A 24,429-nucleotide genomic window follows, 5' to 3' on the forward strand; every position below is an offset into this window, starting at 1 on the left:
CTATATAAAGTGAAATAAACCAGCCATCCAAAAGCCCACTGGGAATTTAAGACCTGAATACAGCACGAGTTGCACAAACAGAAAGTCAATAAAGCTGATTTCAGTGACTTCTGAAAAAGGTCTTTTCTTTTTTTCTTTTTTTTTAATCTTATACCTTCTGCAAGCTACTGGATAATGCCTGGAAATATTCCATTGGAAATTGTGATGAGGTTTTATGGAAAGAACATTAGGTTGGAAATTAGATAATGTGAATTCCAATTCTGAGTCTATCCTACTTAACCTCTTTGGATTTTAGTTCTACTCTTTGTAAAATGAAGTTATTTGATGAAATTTTTCAAATGCTGGCCTAGCCACTAAATTCCAAGTAGGACTCTGGACATATCAAACTACTTTTCTCACTGAAAACGCCAATGTTTGAGTTAATTTCTAAATTAGTGTTATTTTTGAATGGGAAAAGACTTAAGGAGTCACCTAATCTAATATCCTAACTTAATAGACGAGGTCTTGCCTTAGAACAAAGACTGGAAATTTAATAGCAGAGGAAGCTGCACAGCTCCCTCCTGGGCTAGAGAACGCTTCCTACCACCACTGCTGCACCTCTGTTCTCATTAGTGTATTACTAATAAGCTAGAACACTATTATTTTCTCCTTCCACTTTCCTGTCCCTGGCTGCCAGACTGGGCTCCTTTCGTGAAATATAAAGCTTTTCTGGAACAAGATGGATCTTAAGGAAGACTTGTGAAACAGCAACAGACACTGGCGGCGGCTCTGCTGGCAACAGAGGGGCAGGAGGGGGCGGAGGAGCCCGTCAGTGTTTGCAGCCCTGCTGAACGGTACGGAGTGTATGTACGGAGCATATGCAAGCCTTGTGCTGTGCCTTATCACTTAGAGGAGGGCTGGCAGATTTAAGTAAACTCAAGCTGTCTCTTCCAGGTAGAGGGGGAGGATATTTACATAACAAAGAGAAGTGCTGGGTGCCTTTCTCAAGGTTTAGAGCATGAGGTAGAGACCACTCCAAATGTGTCCCTTTATGCCTGAACTTCTGGAAAATTGGAGTGGATATTATGACATCAAGTTTGCTTAGACTCTTAGTTCTTAGTGATTTCATCTGTGTCCTTCTAGTATAGTAATATAGGAGGATGCAGTTTGTGAGAGAAGGGAAAAAGAGAGAGAGAATATAATTAAACGCAAGGTTTTTCTTGAGCTTGATTGAGTGCTTTAAAATCTACAAGACCTACTTTGAATGACAGTCCTAATACTGACAACAAATCGTGTCCTCACCATGCACCTCTGTTAGTAATAATTTGTCCAGAAAGTAGCTCAGAATTCTTTTAGAGGAAAGCAGTCCAGAGTGAAATCTTTCCTTATCGAGCTCTTTTACTGGCCATCTAAAGATTCATATATCTTGGAGACATCAGATATGCTATTTTTCTGAAAACATGTAACAGTCAGTTTAAGCTTTGAGTTTAACAAAGAAAACATTTCTAGCAGTTCCCAATAAGGATAGGATTATATGAAAATTCTTTTTAACCACACAAATTTCTTATGGCAGAGGGAATGTAATATTTTTATGAAAGTTAAGTAATTACATAGGGGAAGTTCAACTATATTGTTTAATTCAATGATATTTACTGAGCATCATCTGTGTGCCAAGCATTGTGCCAGGTTCATCTTTCTAGAACAGACAAAAATAGGTAATAAAAATAGTAGAGAGAAATTACTGAGTACTTACTATGGGCCAAGCATCTTTTAGTTCATTTATGCATTTTTCAGGTATTAACTCAATTGCTCTTCTCAATAACCTAATGACATAGGCATTATTATGAGCCCCTATTTCATTCATGAGGACACTTAGGTATAAACATTTTAAATAGCTTTTTTAAGAAAATTCAATATTTAAATAACAGAACCAGGACTCAGGTCAACAGTCCAATTGTAGAAAGAATATTTAGAATATATTTAGAATATATTGGTTTGTTTGAAGGAGTGCATCATTTCTTTAGCAGCACACTGGATTGTATTGGTTCATCCCACTAAAAGGCTGTGAGGAAGTGGTCGAGACCCTGCAGGCTGGGCATGCACTCCCAGTGCTAGGAGGCCAGGACTACCTCTAGCCTACTAACACCAGAGTTTATATGTTGTGACAAGCAGGACTCACCCAGTTGCTTCATTGTCTTTCGCTGTCTGTCCCTTTTCTCATCTTGGATCACTCATTTCTCTTGACTTTCCAGAGAAACGGATTTCTTGCCACATTTTCTCTCCTGTATACTATTTTGGGGGACAAGTATAAGGCTCAGAGGGAAGGGTAGCCTCTGGAGTCTTTGGCCCTGGAAGTAGATGCAGACATATTAAAAGTTCTTAAATGTTAAAAAGTCAATATTATTAAATGCAAAATACATTATCCATTTATCCTACCCTAAGGGCAGAATGAGTTATTTCTGAGAACCAAATCTAGAGCTAAGAACCCAGTATATAAGGAATCTGATTTAAATTGTTGAAAATATTTCAATATAAAAATTTTTTAAGTACTTGACATTTGTGAAAATGTAAACAAAGAGCATAATTAACATGTCTTTTAATATGTCATTCAAAATAATTAAAAATCCTAGGAGGAATTATTATGAGGTACGTCACAGTATGAGTTCTAGAGCAAAGATGGTCTTATTTTAAATTCAAGTTTCATCTTTTCCTTTCTGTGAAACCATCAACAAGCAACTCCTTGTTACTGGAGTTCACTTTCCACATTAATGAAAATGGGGCCAGTTTAGTGTTTCTCAGATTGGTGCTGTGAAGATTAAATAAATGACTGCTGGTAAATCACTCAGGGTGGTAACTGGTAGTGAATTATAGATAAACGTAGAGAAACCAAGGGAATACCCCAAGAATGTTGGATGAAATCACTGTAATGAATGGTCACGGACATACTGCAGTCAAAGGTGTGAAACTCCACAAGAAATTCCTAGCATCACACTCGCCTGTTGCTTGCTGGGTGTTTTCTACCCTAACTGGATCTCAGCCCTATGCTTCTCATCAGAAAATTCCTACATATTGAGCCAAAAGTCCCGCCAATTTCTGACTTCCCATGGTTTGCACAGGGCATGTTATCAAAACCCCAGGGCAAGTGACAAGCTTTAATCTTTAAGTCATGGGTTTACCTGAAATGAGTAGTCGATTATTTGAAATAATATTTGTACAGCTTTTACAGCATCAAGACGCTTTCACTATTTGATCCAATAACATATTAGCGTCTCATTGTCCCAGCAGTCCTGTAAGGAACCCAGAATTGTCTACATTTTAAAGATGACAGGTTAGAACCACTCGGTCAAACTTGAACCCAGATCATTGGATTGCAAATGCTTTACTTTTTAAACTTCAACTGGCCCATGGAGTAATTTAAAAAAGTATATATATAGTTTCAAGTAGGTGGTTTCTGTCAATGTGACAAAAATACTCATAGAATGCTGTCAAAACCCAGGCTCTCAGTGTTCATCACAGAACTCATTTGAAGTCTCAGCTGTATTCAAAGTGGGCCTATGGATTTGCCTAATATCTAAACCTGACTCATTCATTTAGTTGGGGCATTTTCTTTCCTTCATAAGTAGCCTGTTGAGGATAATTTGGGTGTAGCGATGGTCACGTCCTGCCAAAGGGTAGCAAAATACTGAGATATCTATGCACAATCAATCATGCAAATATAACATATGCCCATATGTCCAGGGACCAGAAGAAACCACACCACACCTTGAGCATGATGCACACTCTCACTAAATATTTATTCTTGATTGATGAATTGCTTAAAATATGACCAGGTCATGGGAAATTGGGCAGGGAGCCAGGAGAATTTTAATGAGCTTGGCTTTCTGCCCATTCCAATTGTAATGCCTGCACTTCTTTCCACACTAACATTTAAGGTTGTGAAATGCAACCTGTCATCTCATTTACCATTTGGCACATTTGTTTTTGTTTTTTTGTTTTGTGGCTTTTACTGAATTTGTAAATAAATTCTGTATATTGACTCCCAGCAAATGACTTTTGAACTATAATGTACAAAACAGTCCCCTTGGGAAGCCTATTAAAAATACATATTTCCTATTAGGTCTCACCTCAGAGATCTGGATGAGACAAAGAAATGTGCACTTGTAGAACAGGTACATGGTTGGGGCCACACGGTACAAGATATGTTGTACAGAAATCTGTATATCCACTTTCGGAAGGGGACTGGAGGTATTAATGACAAGTGCACTCTCATTTTTTATAGCAACTTTAACAGAAATCTTATCATTAACCAACTAGATATCTGATGATTACCAACACCATCAGGTGATTTTATTCATTAATTATGGTACATAATTCTCCAAACCACTGAGAGTTTGATCCACAAAATAGTTGTTGTGTTCACATCAAAAATAAGCCTTGGTCATCATTAACATGGAATAAATATTCAGCCCTTTAACAGAAGGAAATAAGGAATTTTAATAATTAATTCTGTACACATAATGATTTATCATTTTATTTTTTATAAATATTAGATGCATCTTTTCCATGAATCATGAGTAAAATAAAAAAAAGGGAGTGGAGGGCATAGACAAAATAAGAAAGAAATTTTAAAATTTATTTTAATAATTATACTAGAAGTTAATTTTAAGTAAAATTTAGTGAGGATTTAATGATCTGGTGACAATATTGAGACTCATTATTTAGCTATCAAATTGGAACATAGCAAACACTAATGTGTCTCAATATTATCACCAGATCAAATTTTAATATTAATTTGGTTATCAAATTTGAATATAACAAAGTATCTCCTATTAGGATACTGTTTTGCCTGTGCCAATATTAGTGATGGTTGATTGGATTATTTTCTCTACAATTTTTTTTCCTTACATTTCTTGACAATGTAATTCAAGGATTAACATACGAGTCTATACTTTGTTAATAGTCCTTTAACAGATATTTCCTTCCATCCATCAAAGTTGGTTGCATTTAGGTTTTTTATAACTCAGAAATATATTAAGCTTTCTGGCCTGAAAAGTTCTGAGTTGTGTGTTGTGGTCACCCGCAGGTGGTCTTGTCCAGGAACCACCCACCACTCCTGCAGGGCTAGACCATGCATCGGCCTCACAGCATCACTCCCTGCCTGTACCTAGTAGGCCAGGGTATAGACCCTGAAGAACAGTGGGCTGATCAGGTTTTCTGTTCAGTAAATTGGGATTGGTACCAAATGATTGTAGTCTCTGTCTGTGCTGCCTCGTAAGTGGAAGAGGTACACAGTCCCTCTGTGAACTGAGGAGCAGAGAAAGTTCTGCAGAGAGAAAAGAGCAAAGCAAATATGACTCTTAAATGTGTATTTCCAAGTGGACCTCTCCTCTGAACTCTAGGTTGTACATAGACAGCTGTCTACTTAACATCCTGACTGAGAGGCCCAAAAATGTTTCTAACACATGTCTAAGCCTGAAATTCCAATCTGCCTTTCCAAAGGTTTTCCACCTGCCTTATCCCCCATTTCACTTACTGTAACTATATACTTTGTGCATCTCACACATGAAATGCTGTCATGTTTTACTCTTCTTTTATCTCATGACCCATGATTATCAGTGAATCTTTATTTCTTTAAAATATATTCAGTTAGATCACTTCTCGCCACCATTACCGCTTAGTTCGCTTGTCCAAACTCTCTTCATCACTCAGCTAGGTTATTGCAATGGTCGGCTAACAGGTCCCTATTTTTCACCCTCTGCATTCTATTCTCACAAAAGCAGCCAGAATGATCCTTTCAAAATGTGAAATCGTGTGATTTCACTCATCAGAGTCCTGTGACACTTCTCCAGTTCATTCATATTAAATGTCAAATTCATGTCTACTGCCTAAAAAGCCCTCCTTAGAACTTGTAAACCGAAAGCCCTACTGATACACAGGGGTACTTTGATGGCCTAACCCTGATCTTGTAAGACTGGTTTTCCACTACTTAGTGACTTTAGGCAAATCCTTCAAGTTCATCTAAGTCTTGGTTTGCTTGTCTGGAAAATAGGACTGACATCTGCTCTGCTACTTTCATAACATCCATTTGAGGATCAAATTGGGAATATCTGCACATATATAAACAACCATCATTGGAAAGTAATACAGATGTTGTACTTTGGTATTCAAATAATAGAAAGTCTATAACATCCAAATAATGCAGCTCTTAAGAATCAAGAAAGCACGTCAGTTTAGTTTTTACCTTCATTAAACTACTAAATTTTCTTAAAACTATTCAAAATATAAGTGAATTTGAGAGGAAATCTGAAAGATGGTTGCAGTAGAGGTAGGGGTATGATCAGATTAACACATATAGAAAATAATGTATACAACCAGATTGCCATTTGTTAATGTAATATGAAAAAAAATTAGTGAATCAAAATACATACTAGGGTCTCCTAGATAGCATATTCTTTCCACAGATAGGGTGAAAGGAAGGATGACCTAATCAGAAGGGAATTTTGTTTTCCTATTTGAAACAAAATATGTAATCAGCCAGTGTACAAATTTTGGTATACTTTGTAAGTTTTCCTCAGGTGTCTGAATTTGGGAGATGAATAAAGTATAATTTTGTCTCTACTGAGTTTTGATTCAACAAGAGCTATTCAATGGTGTCAGATGGTGATACAAACATATAGAGCAATGTGATGGGGGGAGAAAAGATGATCAATATAGTAGTCAATTTCAGTTTGCTTAATAAGACTACTAGGAAAGTAGACTAGCACCCATGAAATATAAAGTAGATAGAGTAGGTATTAACATAAAATTTTTTCACTGACTATTTCTTCATACCTTTCCCTGAACAACTCCATGTCCCTGCATCTGCGGATCATCACTGTGTAGTGAGGCAGCATGGCTGACACCCAATGTCTCCTCCTGCAGGGAGCAGAATTCTTTTAGGTTGTCTTTTTGAGTCAGTATCAATAGAGATTTATCTCTTCTTCAGTAACTCAAAGAGTCCTGCATTTTCTATTGATTCAATGTAAGTAATTAACCTTTCATGAAGTGGGGGTTTGATGAAAGTGTTTTTTCTATAAGTTGGGGATCAGTCCCAAAAGGCATCTAGGCTCATCCCTCATAGACTTGGTGAATTTAACAATATCCCTTCTTCACCTCCTTAGAGAAAATGGGCTGAGTGAGAGGTGCTGCAACTAGTCATTAAAAATGACCCAAATGGGCTGGAAGGGCAGTAGCCTCCCTGGCCCTGAGGGGTTCATGGATGACTTGGGAAGGCCTACTGCTGTGACACAAGAAGGGGCTGACCCATCTATAGCTGGAAGCACTAGTCTTAATCTCCAGAGGCCTTGGTTTCCCCATTAAAACTTGGGGTATTACTTTTTTCATCCTTCACTTGCCATGTCAACATGGATTATTAAAAATAAATAATCAAGTGGATGTGCCTGATTGGCAATGGGCACTTTAAACACGGCCCAGGAAAGAGAGTTTTAAAAAGCAGCCAGATGGGATGGTGGTGTGAGAGGTGAGACAGAAACCTCCTCCCAAAACCACATATAATATGAAAATATAGCAAATACATCTAATCCTGAAAGAGCAACAGGAAAGAAGGCTGCAGCAGACTGCCTCCACCTGGGGAAAAGAGTAGACCTCAAAGTCCTTCCCCCACCCAAGCTCACCAGGAGGAGGAAGAGAAATGGAGTGGGGAAGGGGTGGAGGCCTAGGACTCCTGAACACACAGCCCTGGAGACCTTCTCTGGGAGCACGAACCTACATTATATCATGCTCTGGATATTAGTGGGGTTGGAAAGCTAAGACAGGTTGAGTACTTGGAGAGACTGAGATTTCAGCCGCTTCTGGAAATGCATATCCACAACTGGCAGCTCTGGGACAAAAGAAAGGTGGGCAGTCTGAGAGACTTCCTAACAGCTAGAGGGCTGCTAAAGGGGCAAGGGTTACACAGAGCAAACTGCTCAGGAGAAAGGATAGGTGGACAAAATTGTCTGGGCACAGTCTGTCCAACAGGTTGGGAACTTTCAGGAGCTACAGGCGCTCCATCCCCCTGGCTAGCTATGCAGCTCTAGGCCCCCCACCATGATACGCAGCCTGCTGCACCTTCTTCCCACTGGCACCAGCTCGCAAAACAGCTGCCCCACCATTATACCAGGCCAGCTAGAGGGAGGCCCCACCTACAGCAGCTATAAGAGCGAAGCACAGAGACTTCTTCCAGCATGCTCAGCCCATTGACCCTGGCACTGGAGGCAGGCACTGCAGCCAGGAAGCAGGAAAAAGCTCTTTCCTGCTGACAGGCACCAGTGCCACTCACTTGTGACCACCACCATAGCTCCAGGGGATGAACAGCAATAGAGGGTATAACTTCTGGGTACTAGAGGGTGTCACCCACAAATATTAAATGTCAAAGGAACCTGGTTCAACTCAAAATCCCACAAACACCAGAAAGAGGGCCAAGTGAAACTGAACTCATCAATCTTCTTAAAAGAGATTTCAAAATAAAAATTATAAACATGCTCATGGAGCTACAGAAAAATAATTAAGAAGGCATATCCACAACCGTCCACTCTGGGACAAAATAAATGTGGGCAGTCTGGGAGACTTCCTAACAGCGAGAGGGCTGCTAAAGGGGCAAGGATTGCACAGGCCTTGCAGCTCAGGAGAAGGGACAGGTGGACAAAATTGTCCAGGTGCACTCTGCCCAGGTAGGAATTCAGGAATGAGATATAAATATTGAACAATTCAGTATCTGAAATGAAAAACATAAAATAGAAGGACATAAAAACACAATAGATGAAGTAGAGGATATGGTAAATGAAATCAAAATTAGAGAACAGAAATACAAAGAAGCTGAGGCACAGAGAGTAAAAATGGTCTCTAGGAATGAAAGAATATTGAGAGAACTGTGTGACCAACCCAAACATAACAATATTTGCATTATAGGGGTACCAGAAGAAGAAGACAGAGAAAAAGAGATAGAAAGTGTCTTTGAGGAGGTAATTGCTGAGAAATTCCCCAATCTGGGGGAGGAGATAGTCTTTCAGGCCATGGAGGTGCACAGATCTCCCAACACCAGGGACCCAAGGAAGACAACACCAAGACATATAGTAATTAAAATGGAAAAGATCAAGGACATGGACAAATTATTAAAAGGAGCCAGAGAGAGAAAATAGATCACATATAAAGGCAAACCCATCAGGCTACCATCAGACATCTCAGCAGAAACTTTACACAGCAGAAGGGATTGGCATGATATATTTAATACAATGAAGCAGAAGGGCTCAAACCAAGAATACTGAACCTGCCAAGATTATCATTTAAATTTGAAAGAGGGATTAAACAATTTCCAGATAAGGAAAAGCTGAGAGAATTTACCTCCCCAAACCATCTTTACAGTGTATTTTGGAGGGACTGCTATAGATGGAAGTGTTCCTAAGGCTAAAGAGATGTCACTAGAGAAAACTAAACCACAGTAAAGAAAGTAGACCAATTAATTACTGAGCAGATGTAAAATCAAATCAACAACCCACAAAATCAGTCAAGGGTTAGACAAAGAGTACACATAATACCTAATATACAAAGAATGGAGGAGGAAGAAAAAGGAGGCTAAAAAAAAGGACCTTCAGATTCTAATAGCATAGTAAGAGAGTTGAGTTAGACTGTTGGATAGTAAAGAAGTTACCATTGAACATTTTGTAACCACAAATTTAAAGCCTGGAATGGTAATAAGTACATACCTATCAATGATCACCCTAAATGTAAACAGTCTGAATGCACCAATCAAAAGGCATAGAGTCCCTGAATGGATAAAAAAAACAAGACCTGTCTTTATGCAGCCTACAGGAGACTCACGTTAAACCCAAAGACATAAACAGACTAAAAGTGAAGGAATGGAAAAAGATATTTCATGCATAGTAAGGAGAAAAAAGTCAGAGTTGCAGTACTTGAATCAGACAAAATAGACTTCAAAACAAAGAAAGTAACAAGAGACAAAGAATGATGTTACATAACAATAAAGGGGTCAGTCCAACAAGAGGATATAACCATTAGAAATACCTATCCACCCAACATAGGAGTACCTACATATGTGAAACAAATACTAAAAGAATTAAAGGTTGAAACAGAATGCAATACATTCATTTTAGGAGACTTCAACACATAACTCACTTCAAAGGACAAATCAACCAGACAGAAAATAAGTAAGGAGACAGAGGCACTGAACAACACATTAGAACAGATGGACCTAACAGACAGCTACAGGACTCTCCATCCAAAAGCAACAAGATACACTTTCTTCTCAAGGGCACATGGAACATTTTCAAGAATAGATCATACACTAGGCCACAAAAAGAGCCTCAGTAAATTCACAAAGATTGAATTTGTACCAACCAGATACTAAGACTACAAAGTTATAAAACTAGAAATAAATTATGCAAAGAAAAGAAAAAAGCCCACAAATACATGGAGGCTTAACAAAAGGTTCCTAAATAATCAATGGATCAATGATCTAATAAAAACAGATATCAAGCAATATATGTGAAAAAAAAAACAACAATAACATTGCAAAATCTGTGGGACGCAGCGAAGGCTGTGCTAAGAGGGAAGTATATTGCAATACAGGTTTACTTCAGGAAAGAACAATCCCATGTGAATAGTCTAAACTCACAGCTAATGAAATTAGAAAAAGAAGAACAAATGAGACCCAAAGTCAGGAGAAGGAGTGACATAATAAAGGTCAGAACAGAAATAAATAAAATTGAGAAGAATAAAAAAATACAAAGAATCAATGAAAACGGGAGCTGGTTCTTTGAGAAAATAGACAAAATAGATACACTCCTATCCAGACTTATCAAGAAGAGAGTCTACACAGATAAACAGAATCAGAAATGAGAATGGAAAAATCATGATGGACACGATAGAAATACAAAGAATTATTAGAGAATACTATGAAAAATTATATGCTAACAAACTGGATAACCTAGAAGAAACAGAGAACTTTCTAGAAAAGTACAGTTTTCCAAGGCTTACCCAGGAAGAAACAGAAAATATGAACAGAACAATTACCAGCAACAAAATTGAATTGGTAATTAAACAACTACCTAAGAACAAAATCCCTGTATCAGATGGCTTCACAGCTAAGTTTTAACAAACATTTAGTGAAGATCTAATACTCATCCTCCTTAAAGTTTTCCAAAAAGTACAAGAGGAGGGAATACTTCCAAACTCATTCTATAAGGCCAGCATCACTCTAATATCAAAACCAAACAAAGACATCACAAAAAAAGAAATTACAGAACAATATCCCTGATGAACATAGATACAAAAATTCTCAACAAAATATTAGCAATTCAAATTCAAAAACACATCAATAAAGTCATCCATATGATCAAGTAGGATTTATTCCACGTATAGAAGGATGGTACAATATTTGAAATTCCTTCAACATTATATACCATATATAGAAAAAAGAAGGACAAAAACCACATGATCATCTCCATAGATGCTGAAAAACATTCAACAAAATTCAACACCCATTCCTGATAAAAACTCTCAACACAAAGAGTTTAGAGGGCAAGTACCTCAACATAATAAAGGCCATATATGACAAACCCACAGCCAACATTATACTTAACAGTGAGAAGCTGAAAGCTTTTCCTTTAAGATAGGGAACAAGACAAGGATGCCCACTCTCCCTGCTTTTATTCAACTTACTACTGGAGGTCCTAGCCATGGCAATCAGACAACACAAAGAAATAAAAGGCATCCAGATTGGTAAGGAAAAAGTTAAACTGTCACTGTTTGCAGATGACATGATACTGTATACAAAAAATCCCTAAAGAATCCACCCCAAACAATTAGAACTAATAACTGAATTCAGCAAAGTTGCAGGATACAAAATCAATACACAGATATATGTTGCATTCCTATATACTAATGATGAACTAACAGAAGAGAAATAAGGAAAATAGTTCCATTCATAATTGCATCAAAAAGAATAAAATACTTAGGAATAACCTAACCAAGGACATGAAAGACCTATATTCTGAAAACTACAAGACACTGAGAGAAATTAAATAAGATACCAATAAATGGAAATACATCCTGTGCTCATGGATACAAAGAATTAATATTGTCAAAATGGCCATCCTGTCTAAAGCTATCTATAGATTCAATGCAATCCCTATCAAAATACCAACAGCATTCTTCAACAAACTAGAGCAAATAGTTCCAAAATTCATATGGAACCACAAAAGACTCCAAATAGCCAAGCAATCCTGAGAAGGAAGAATAAAGCTGGGGGGATTATGCTTCCCAACCTCAAGCTCTACTACAAAGCCTTAGTAGTCAAGACAATTTGGCACTGGCACAAGAACAGACCCATAGATCAATGGAAAAGAATAGAGAGCTCAGATATAAACCCAAGCATTTATGGTCAATTAATATATGATAAAGGAGCCCTGGATATACAATAGGGAAATAACAGCCTCTTCAACAACTGGTGTTGGCAAAACTGAACAGCTACATGTAATAGAATGAATCAGGATTACTGTCTAACTCCATACATAAAAGTAAACTCAAAATGCATCAAAGACCTGAATGTAAGTCATGAGACCATAAAACTATTGGAAGAAAACATAGGCAAAATTATCTTGAATATAAACATGAGCAACTTTTTCCTGAACTCATCTCCTCAGGCAAGGGAGCAAAAGTAAAAATGAACAAATGGGACTACATCAAACTAAAAAGGTTTCTGTACAGCAAAGGACACTGTCAATAGAACAAAAAGGCATTCTACAGTATGGGAGAATATATTTGTAAATGAGTTATCCGACAAGGGGTTAATGTCCAAAATACATAAATAATTCACACACATCAACAACCAAAAAGCAAATAACCCAATTAAAATACCGACAGAGGGTCTGACCAGACACCTCTCCAAAGAAGAAACTCATATGGCCAAGAGGCACATAAGAAGATGCTCCACACTGCTGATTATCAGGGAAATGCAAATTAAAACCAGAATGAAATATCACCCCACACCAGTTAGGATGGCCAACATCGAAAAGACTAGAAACAACAAATGGTGGCAAGGAACTGGTGAAAGGGGAACCCTCCTACACTGCTGGTGGGAATGTAAATTAGTTCAACCATTGTGGAATGCAATATGGAGACTCCTCAAAAAACTATAAATAGAAATACCATTTGACCTGGAAATTCCACTCCTAGGAATTTACCCAAAGAAAGCAAGATCTCAGATTCAAAAAGACATGCACCCCTATGTTTACTGCAGCACTATTTACAATAGCCAAGACATGGAAGCAACCTAAGTGTCCATCAGTAGATGAATGGATAAAGAAGATGTGGTACATATACACAATGCAATACTATTCAACCATGAGAAGAAAACAAATCCTACCATTTGCAACATGGATGGAGCTAGAGGGTATTATGTTCAGTGAAATAAGCTAGGCAGAGAAAGACAAGTACCATATGATTTCCCTCATTTGTGGAGTATAACAATGAAACAAAACTGAAGGAACAAATAACAGACTCACAGACTCCAAGAAGGGACTAGCCATTACCAAAGGGGAGGTGTGGGGGAGGGTGGTTGCGGAGGGAGAGAGAAGGGGATTGAGCGGTATTATGTGCTGCAGTAAACATAGGGGTGCATATGGTACGTTTGGGTTCACAGGGAAGAAAGTGTAGCACATAGAAGACAGGTAGTGATTTTGTGGCATCTTACTACACTGATGGACAGTGACTTCAGTGGGGTATGGCAAGGACTTGATAATATGGGTGAATGTAATAACTACAATATTTTTCATTTGAAACCTTCGTAAGAGTGTATATCAATGACACCTTAATAAAAAAACAAAAAAGCAGCGAGATAGTAATGACCAGTCACACATTGCAGAAGATATCTGCCCTGTAGGTAGACAGAAAGAAGCTGAAAGTTTCAAGCCGTATCTCATATTTGCTTCTAGTGAACTGGGCTTCAAGAGGAAGAGAATAGACAAAGCGGACCCAGTGAGAAAGCTGGAGTTATAATTCAGACTGGAGATAATAAGGCTCTGAACTAGGACAAGCAAGTGAGGATTCCAGATGAGGGGAGATAAATGGAAAATATTCAGCTAGACTTCATGACGTGAGACGTTCAAAAGAAATAAATTGTTGTGTTAAATAATAGAGTTTAGAAACTTTCTTGCTCTAGGGCTGAAACAACAAAATCTAATTAAGGTCCTCTCTCTGACATTTTAGAACTAATTTAGAAAATGTTTTCCCAAATCTAATGTGAACTCCTCACCCCTACACACATAGTTTCCCATCTACAGTGCTTTTAACATAGGAAAACTCTAATGGAGACTTACTATCAACCCTTCAGAGACATCAAGCCAGGTCGAGGTCGACCAGCCCTCTGATTAGAACCTGTCCTATTTTCTTGAAGACTTTCCAGATCTATACCTGGGTTGTATTCTTCCCATGGACTTCCCTTATCTTGCATAAATTGATGATCTTGATTAATTAGCTGGACTGCATCAGATCCTAACTTCAATACTGTAAAATATACCTCAGTCCTAGTTTTTAAGTCATAACCACTTTGGACATTTAAGATGTCTGAAATTGCCTTACATTACCCATCCTCATTTTCCTACTGAAGTTTTCATTGTTGTTCTTTGTCATCATCTTTACCTTAGGTAGTTGCTCTAGGTTCTTCCTAAGTTTAGCACTTATTTTCTTGAGATGAACCATGTGGCTAGGAGACTCTGATGGACACAAATGCCCAGTTGGGCACTAATCCATTTAGGAGTTAGAAGATACTTATGGAAGAGGTTCTCAATGTTGGTTATGCATTAGAATAATCTGCAGAATAAAAAAGGAAAATTAAAAAAAATGAGAGAAAAATAAGAACTCAAAAGAATATGTAAATGAATGGATTAATTTCTAGATGGATCATCTTGTTCCCAGAGGTCTAGATGAAAATTAAGTATCTCCAGTTTTATCAAAAGCTTGTCAAATATTTTTGCTGAGCTACAAGATTGAAAGAAGGTTTTTAACAAGTTATCTAGTGCTACTTCTTACTTTCAAGTAAGAACACAAGATCCAATTAAGCAGAGTCCCATAGTTAGAGATACAAGTAGTGTATGGAACTTTTTTCTCATACTAATGTGTTTTATATTGCCAGCAAATTCCTTGTGTTAAGTACTTGATCCAAATAACTAATAAGAATATGTATCTCACATAAAATTGAACCCATAAGTTCCTTTCACTTGGTAGTTCAGTAAGCATTGGAACCATATGCCCCCACCTTTTGCTCAGCCAGACCAGATGACTATAATATTTAATAAAGCCTTAAAAACACCAAATCTGGTTATAGTCAGAATAGCAGCAACTATTTATGTAATCAACCAAATGTGCATAGCTAACACCTTCAGGAGTTGTCCAATAAATATCATAACATGGACTCAAGTGTTCAACTGCCAGTCTTGCCCGTAATTGTCTTTTTTTCAGTGTTTGGGAAGTTGAGCTGCTAACGAATGTCTGTTAAGCATTACTCCAACCTGTTTGAAAACATGTTATACCACTTATGATGATGGGTCTGTATTCACACCAGATGACAAGAATCTGTTTGCAACCTGTTATGTTAGTGTTGAGCCTCTTGGGAGATTATGGTAATAAAAGTGATTGCAGGCTTATCTCCAGATCATGCAATTCTTCCTTTATTCTTGGGTTCAAGTGTGCTGGTTACCAGCACACCCCAAATAAACATTATCTTTTCTTCTTTTGTATGCAAGTTCTTATTTAAACCTATTTTCCTCTGGTCCATTAAAAAAAAAACACAACTCATCTAACAAACCCCTCTCTCATGTCAACTTTTACCATAATTATTTTTACCAAGTAGGTGCACCATATTGTGCTGTGGATGAGTGCCCTGAGATGACTCAGTGAGTAAACTTGTCTTTTGTCCTATATCTTGGCAGGGTTGTCTTAACTAAAAAAAAATGTTCTTCACTCTGTGATTTTTCCCTGAGGCATGGCCCAGTGGGACTAGGCCATCCTCTAGTAAATGCTGCCATACTGGGAGATCCTGTTCTGGATGACTAATTTTCTCAGGGTATTCTGGGGACTCCTGGTCAGCTACTTAATGCTGTGGAAAATACTTAGAGGACACCAAGAAAAGATGTTGACTTGAGCACAGGTATTTACCTTGCCATATACCCTCCTTTCCATTTATACAACTAAAATTTATGGAAATACACATGCATATGTGTGCATATCTATATATATATCAGTGTGTGTGAATAAATACATCTATATGTTTGCATACAGAGATATACATATATAGATATTTACAGTCTGGGTTGATAAGATGGACTTCCTTAGCAATGAAAATTCAAAAATGGTGTTAACTAAATGGAACAAAGTGAAATCGTTTTGATGAGCTCTAGAGTAGTGATATTGAGGAAATATGAAGGTTGATTTATAAATCTCTACATTTTCTAAAATCCCTAAAATTACAAATTTTCTATAAGTCTGTACCAAGAAAGTGGTACAGAGTTACAGAAAATAATTAGAAGAAATCCTGAAAGAATACCAGATGAAGACTGTAATTGAAAGTATTGCCCAAAGGAACACATAGGGAGTACCCAACTTATCATTAAGTTGGCTGAGACTAAATATTATTCAGAAATAGATGACTTAGGATGCTAAAGGACATGAAAAAGAATACCAATAAACAAAATTGTCTCCAGTGAGATGGTTGCCCTAGATGTGGTTTTTAATTGAAGTCACAGGTCAAACTGTTAAATCAAATATTGGAGAGACAGATAGGTAGATACAGAGAATCATATCTAATGAGAGCAGACATCTCCACAGGAATCAGTGCCTGGGTAGGAAATCCTGAATTGTACTTAGAAAATTGCTGGGGATTGAATTTGGACAAGTCTGAGAGTTTGAAACTCTAAGGTGAGGGGGTTTCCTTGTCATAGGGGGGCCACCCCACTTTTATGAGTTTTACCTCCAGGATTGCTACCAGGTTCTCACAGTGAAGATCAGAGAAAAATCCCTTCCTGCTTGCTGCCTAGGGAAGGGAAAAATGATCAATCTGAAATACTCCCAGAGAATTCTGGTCTTAACAAGGCCTGACTTCAAAAGAAAAAAATTTGCAAGTCTAAATAGCTGGGATTTTATCCAAGCCTCACCAACCTGAGGGAAAGGGGATACCCACCCACAGCCTGCTCCAGCCATGTATATGAGGGAAGAAAAATACCCATCTCCTTCTCTAGTAGCCTTCCACTTGGGGGAAGGGAAATAGCTAACTCCAGCCCCTACAGCCTTTCAGCCTCCACTAAGCGGGTGGTGGGGAACTGGCAAGCACCTGAGAAGCTCACAGCCCAAGGATATAGACTCACTGAAAGCCTGAAACTAATCATAGGAGTATATCTTGCTTCTCTCCCCTCTTCTTACCATCACATCTGTAGGGCTATTGTGTAATAACAGGAGAATACACTAACTAGAAGAATGGCACATATAATTTTATTCAAGAATGAGTCTCTAGGGAACCCCAAAGACAACAGGGGAGATAAAAATAAGGACACCAGAGGAAACTTTAGCCTGTCACCTACAGCATAGCCACAGTAAACACAGCCAAACTCCTTGTCAGATAATCATAAAATGTAGCATTAAAGGCCTGTTTACCTCAGATCCTTTTACCAAGGTCATCATACATAGCTTTCAAAAAACTTCAAAGCATGGTAAAAGACAAAAACTCAGTTTAAAGAGATAGAACACACATCAGATCCTGACACAGATATGGCAGAGATACTGGAATTATCAGACAAGAAATTTAAAGCAACTATGATGAATATGTTAAGCGCTGTAATGGAAAAAAATGGACAACATGAAAGAACAGATGGATAACATAAGCAGACAGATGGAAATTCTAAGAACAAATCAAAAGGAAATACAAGAAATCAAAAACACTGTAACAGAAACAAAGAATGTCTTTGATGGGCTCATTAGTAGACTGGACAGAGCTGAAAAAAAAACAGTGAACTGGAGGATATGTCAATAGAAACTTCAAAAACTGAAAAACAAAGAGAAAAAAGACTCTAAAAATCCCCAGAATATCCAAGAAATGTGGGAGAACTATAAAACATTTAACATGTGCATAATTGTATACCACAAGGAGAAGGGAGCAAGGCACAGAAGTATTTGAAGCAATAAAGACTGAAAATTTCCCAAAAATAATGATAGACACTAAAGCACAAATCTGGGAAGCTCAGAAAATACCAAATAGGATAAATGCTAAAAAAAAAAAAAAAAACATAACTGGGCATACCATATTTGAACTGCAGGAAAAAAAAGACAAAATTTCAAAAGAGACTAGAGTAAAAAACAACACAAACACACTTTACTTATAGAGGAGTACAGACAAAATTACTTGGAGTTCTCTTCTATATGCAAGCAAGGAGACAGTGGACTGAAATATTTAGAGTGTTGAAAGAAAAACCCAACAACCTAAAATTTTATATCCAGTGAAATTATCCTTCACAAGAAAAGGATAAATAAAAATGTCTTCAGGAAAAAAAAAAAAGAGAAAATTTGTCACCAGTAAATCAACTTTGCAAGAAGTGGTCAAATAAATTCTTAAAAAAAAAAGAAAATGATATAGGTCAGTAACTCAGACCTACATAAAGAAAGCGAAAGCATTAGAAAAGGAAAAATGATGGTAAAATAAAATATTTTTTTTCTTACTCATAATTGATCTATCTGCCACCTTTCTGGTTTAGTATATATGAGGAGAATTCTATTATTATTGGAGAAATCAAGAAGAATGCACTGTCCTCTAATGTAGAACAAAACAAACCATAATAGAGCTCCCTCAAATGAAGAATAATGTCTTTGGAACCTAGAAACAAAACCAAACCTGAGCCTGCAAAATATTTGGCCACCCCACAAGAAAGAGATAAATAGCACACTTGAGAGGCAGAAAAAAGCATATTTTTTGTCCACAATAAAACTCAACAAAACTATATATATAGTCTATGAAGCAGTAGATAAAATATGAGCTAAAACATGGAAAGAATATGATGAGAAAGCAGAAAAAGAATGGAAATACAAAAGAACTGTTTGGAGGAAGAGAAAGATTTTAAGTGACGTAAAGCTAAGTTAATAAAATCAAACATTTTATTTGAAGCAGTAAATGGAAATTAACAAAGAAAAGAACTGACTCAGAGACAGGGAGGGCAAATGACAGACTCTACCAGAAGACAGAGGAAACTGAGAAAAAGGGAAAAAGGCCCGTTAAAATACAACAGACAAGGAGACAGATAATGGATAAAGAGTGTATTGATGATGGCAATTCTTAGGAAGTGACAAGGGCAACAGAAACAGAAGTAGGCAATTATATGCTTAAATAAGTACTAACATCAACCAAGAGATAAATAAAATTAAATGATACATTAATGGGAAACTCAGACACTAAATTCTTAAACACAGTATAGACTTAATCTAAATATGGATAGGAACAAATGTGCAGTTTTTGTGTGTAAATATACTGTATGTAAAAAATGCCCCAATATATTAGGTTTTCAAAACAAAACAAAAGTCTAAAGGTAGAGATTAGGATAAAGAAATTTTGTTTAGTCATTTTTTAGAGGAATGGTTGCTAAATGATATTTCAACTTTAATTCTAAAATTAGATAAAGACCCATAATATTTTCAAACCCTTAAAATTAATTCCTGATAGAATTTAAAGACACATGTTGCATGAGAATAGATTTTCTCAGCAGAGTGGCTGCTATAAAACAATAACTACTAGGGGATTTACTAACTGAAGAGAGGATGTTCTATCTAAAGGGATTATATCCAATTTCTAAAAATATCAATGGATAAGGAAAACACATCTGTAACCATATTATGCCTGGGGCCTCCCTAATCAAAGAACTTGAGACAATAACAAAAGCAATAAATCTAAATAGCAAATGACAGAAAGAAAAGAAAAATGTATATATATTTTAAAACTAAATATATCTGTGTGTATGTGTGTGTGTGTGTGTGTGTGATAGAACATCAAAAATACATATACTTTTATTTCCATTATTAAAACTAAAAGACACATATTCGTATAGGAAGCATAATGAGAACTCAGTTCTCTCACAGCTGAATATCCAGCACGGTGCCTTGAACTGACACAAGTGAGCTATCAAGGTCTTGAGAGGTTCTAAGAGCCTGTTTGATTGACTATAAGAATAGGAATCACCTACTGTGTTCCCATTGAAAGAGCTCTCCTTTCATTTGCTCTTCATAGCTCGTTCTAATTTCTAGCTTGTTCAGGAAATCTTCTCTTGATCTATTACCTCTCTGATCACGTACATTCTAAAATTTTTGCTGATCAACATCCTTCCACCTAATATAGTCCTTAGCTTCCACCACTTAACTCATTTTCAAAACCTGATTTTTATCTCTGCTTAGATTTTGAGCTCACTGAGGAAAACCTCACTTTTTTTCCTAATCATCAACAATTTTGAGCACTGATCTTGAAATGATCCTAAAATAAGCAATCAGTTGATTGATGGGTGTGACATGTGTGACAAATTTCCACTTGATGTAAAGGGAAAAATAAGCAAATGAAGAGAACCCTTTTCTGCATTCTCTGCTCCAGTAACATTTTGAAAGGCAGTGACTGAGCCTTCATTAAGTCTGGGGCACAATCAAATTGTGACCTTTCAACATAATCGTGTTTCTGTGTCCCATAATATATAACACCATGGGAAAATTCAAATAGCCTCAGTTCGATGCACAAGAGTCAAAATTTGAGATTCTCTTTTTTACCAATCTCTAGTAAGCCTAAAATATATGTTTAGTACACAAGTAGCCTTGAAAACTGGATTAAAGATCCTATGTTAGTAAAATAAAATTAACCTATTTGTACCTTATCAGATGTTTCATAAGCTATTCAATAACTATTTTTAATATGATGTAACTGTTAAGCATGGAATGTATCATGGAAATCCTATAAACTGGCAAGCTTCTCCCACAACCCACCAAGCACAACTTGATAAATAAATAAAGACTGCAAAGTTGACAAATATAAAATCCCCATACTTTAAAATGAGTAGCTGACAAGAGAGCCAAGCAGTGATGGCAATAACTCTATGAAATATTTTTTGTGGCTCTGTGTTAGATGCTGTAGTCCACTATTAAAGCAAAAGTCTCTGTCTGGAGACTAGTTCAAGAAAAAGAAAACTGTTCTAACTAGAATATTTAGTATTAGGACAAATGGTTTGTCTTTTGCTGTCAATTTATATCTACAAGTCGTCTAAAAGAAAGAAAGCAGTTCAAAACGTGCTCTTCTAGAAGGTAGCTGGTGTGTTCAGTGACATTTCAAACTCTCCTGAGGCCAGTGAGATGCACCAGTACCTGACAGTTCACTTGACTTTGAAGGGAAGTGATCTGGGGTAGTGGTGGGTGATACAATTTAACAGATTTATTTGCAAGTAGAGTTCATTCTCCACATGTATTTTGGATCTAGTGCTAATTTTCCTAAGCTACAAACATGGAGCATTACAGATGGTAATATGAATATATATATAATCTTATACCCAGATTCATGGCATGTCCTGTTAACTCTGGGATGTTCAAACTTTTGCGGACCTTTCAATCTGTGTTTCCATAAAAACTGAAACCATTGTCTTCTTGTTATTGGCTGATATGGACCATTAACAACCTTCCTTTAATTTTTCATTCAGCCTTCTGCCTATGTTCTAAATTACAATCAACTTGGAGACAGGAAAGTACTTCAAAGGAAAACTACTTCAAATGATACAGTTTGCCATTATGAAAGAATGGATAGCTTATAGATCATCTGTACCAGTCTTAACTCATTACAACCAAAACTCTACTGGACTGTATTAGAAAGTAATAATTTCTAAACTGTATTTATACTTGCAGGATTCTTAATTACATGGTATACTAAAAGACTTCTTTTTGATGAAATGAATATGTAGCCTTACATATGAACTATAATGCTAAAACTAAATTAATAGTTTTATAATATAAACTAAATAAAGTAATAAAATAAACTACAGTTAATTTTGATAATATATTGGTTCCTCACTCTCCCCACCACCCACACTGATTTTCGTAATATCTTGGCAGCTTCCAAAAGAGAGGAGAGAGCTTTGGTTGTAATGAGTTGAGACCAGGATAGATCATCTATAAGCCATCTATTTTTTTACAACTGCAAACTATGTCTTCCAGTTATAAAATAATCTACTTAGCACTTCTTTTGCAATACTTTCCTCTCTCCAAGTTGATTGTAAAGTAGACAGACAGAAGGCTGGGAGTGAAAATTGAAGGATGGTTGTTAATGGTCAGTATCAGCTGATAACAAGACAATGGGCTCAGTTTGTGATGATAGAAGTAGAGGTTGAATGATCCCCAAAGTCGGGATATCCTGATGTTAATGGGAGATGCCATAAATTTGGGTATATCTTTCTGAGAAGGGGAGACAGGGGAAGATCAAGCCTGGGGAATCAGCCAAGCTGGCTATAGATGAGAAATCAGAAGAGTGAGGCTAATTTTATTGATGTGGCTACATAGCATTGTTTGCACCAAAAAAAATTGATATCTCCATGATTTATCTTTAAGCAAACATTTATCTGGTTTATTCTTGTACCTCAGAAGCCTAAACCAGGTAAAGACCTGCAACATGTGAACCCACAAGCGGTGTGCAGTGGTGTTTAGTGACTGTGGGCATGGAGATTTTCCTGGGTACACTGCATCTAAAGTTTAACTATAAAGCAAGGGGGTTCTTGGGAGCAATGAACAATCTGGACATTCAAGCTAAGAAACCTAAATTCTTATCTAGTTGCAGAACTGAATGTTAAGCTCTCCTGCATGTGTTTATATGCTGACCACTTGAGTAAAGATTTACTTGGAAACTGAGGTGGTCCTTAGCTGGAATGGAAAACAACAGTGGACCCAGCTGTGTAAAGGGAGAAGGAGGATTTGACAATAGCCTTGCCTCTGCTATCATCCTCAATAAATCACACAGGTCATAGGAGTTTTTTATTTTTAAGTATATTTTAGCTGAAGGACCTCATTTGCCAAGGAAGATGTGACATAACCGAGGACAACCAGAATGATAAGAGATCAGCAATTGGGTGGAGTTCCTGAAATAAACGTTGGGAATAAAAAAATAGTAGGAATTATTATTAATGTGACCCTGCTTAAAATACTGAGCTGTTGGGGAAAAGTTAAGCAGGACTCACATAAACAAATATGGGCCAGAACTCTCACACAAAGAACAAGACATACATGACTTGAACAGGGGAAGTAGATGGTTTGACCAGAGGAGAAACTACTGAAGGTAACATTTGCAGTACTGATCAACTGAGGAATGGGAAAAGAATTCCAATGAGAGAAACAGTAGGTCAAAGGAAAAGACAGAGACATAAGAGGGGGGCACTTCTTGAGATACGGGGAAATTCAGTATGAGTTAGAGTTTGGAAACCTGGAGGTGATGTTCATGGATGGAAAATGTAAAGGGTGGGATCATGGATGGCAAAGAAATAGGATAGATTATCAGGAACTTTGCATATTGTGCTAAATCACATAGAACTAATTTCATAAATAAAAGCCATATATATGACTGATTTAGTAAATGATGGGATTAGATTTGCATTGGTAACAAGGGGGGGTCTAAACATGGAGCTCAATGGCGGAGAGATTATAAAAATTCAGATGAGAAATGATGAAGATTTGAGCTAAGTATGGATAGGTAGGATCAATCATAGTGACCCATTAGTGAGTAAATACAGAATAAATGATGAAGATTCAAATGATGGTAATTGTTCTGGAAATATAGAGGAAGAAATACAATTACTTGGCAAGGTGATCCATTGGGTACAATTGAAGAAGTTATCTTTCCTCCATTTTTATGGCTTGAATAAATGTTGATACAAAAAGACTAAGTCCTCGAGTACAAAGAAGAAAAGGTGTTGAATTTAGTTTTGTTTTAATATGAGTTTGGCTGTAAAAAGGTGGATCTTATTTGGAAATATATTTGAGGTTAAATAACATACAGTTATTAAGTTATAAAGTAGCTTATCCTAGGATATCCTAAAACACTTAAAAAGAACATTTGTGAATTTTTGTATTTTCTTATTCATCGTGTAATTGGAAACTGTACTATATGTATTTTATATCAGTGTATATCTACATTTTTAAAAAATATTTTGAGTGTTGAAAAAAGAATGAGGGCAAAGAGAGCTTTATTAATAGGGTTTTGTATCAGGTCAGGAGAGAGGAAACATAAGCTATATTTCATATTTCTCCAAAATCTTTGATATTACCAGGGATAATGATAATGGTGAAATCTCCAAGGGGTATATGATGTTCTGAAGATTAAATACATTACTCTAAATTTGCATTATTCCC

General features: G+C 36.8%; 1 long non-coding RNA gene across 1 annotated transcript; it reads right to left on the reverse strand.

Moving 5' to 3' along the window:
- Positions 1–2,240: 2,240 nt before the first annotated feature.
- On the reverse strand, positions 2,241–14,843 carry LOC130682719 (uncharacterized). The gene is made up of 3 exons (XR_008996011.1): positions 14,677–14,843; positions 3,156–3,266; positions 2,241–2,327 (listed from the first exon to the last, which is right to left on the reverse strand). It is a non-coding gene; the product is annotated as an uncharacterized LOC130682719 (long non-coding RNA).
- Positions 14,844–24,429: the final 9,586 nt, after the last annotated feature.

Source organism: Manis pentadactyla, chromosome 2 (assembly GCF_030020395.1).
Source record: "Manis pentadactyla isolate mManPen7 chromosome 2, mManPen7.hap1, whole genome shotgun sequence".
Taxonomy (NCBI): domain Eukaryota; kingdom Metazoa; phylum Chordata; class Mammalia; order Pholidota; family Manidae; genus Manis; species Manis pentadactyla.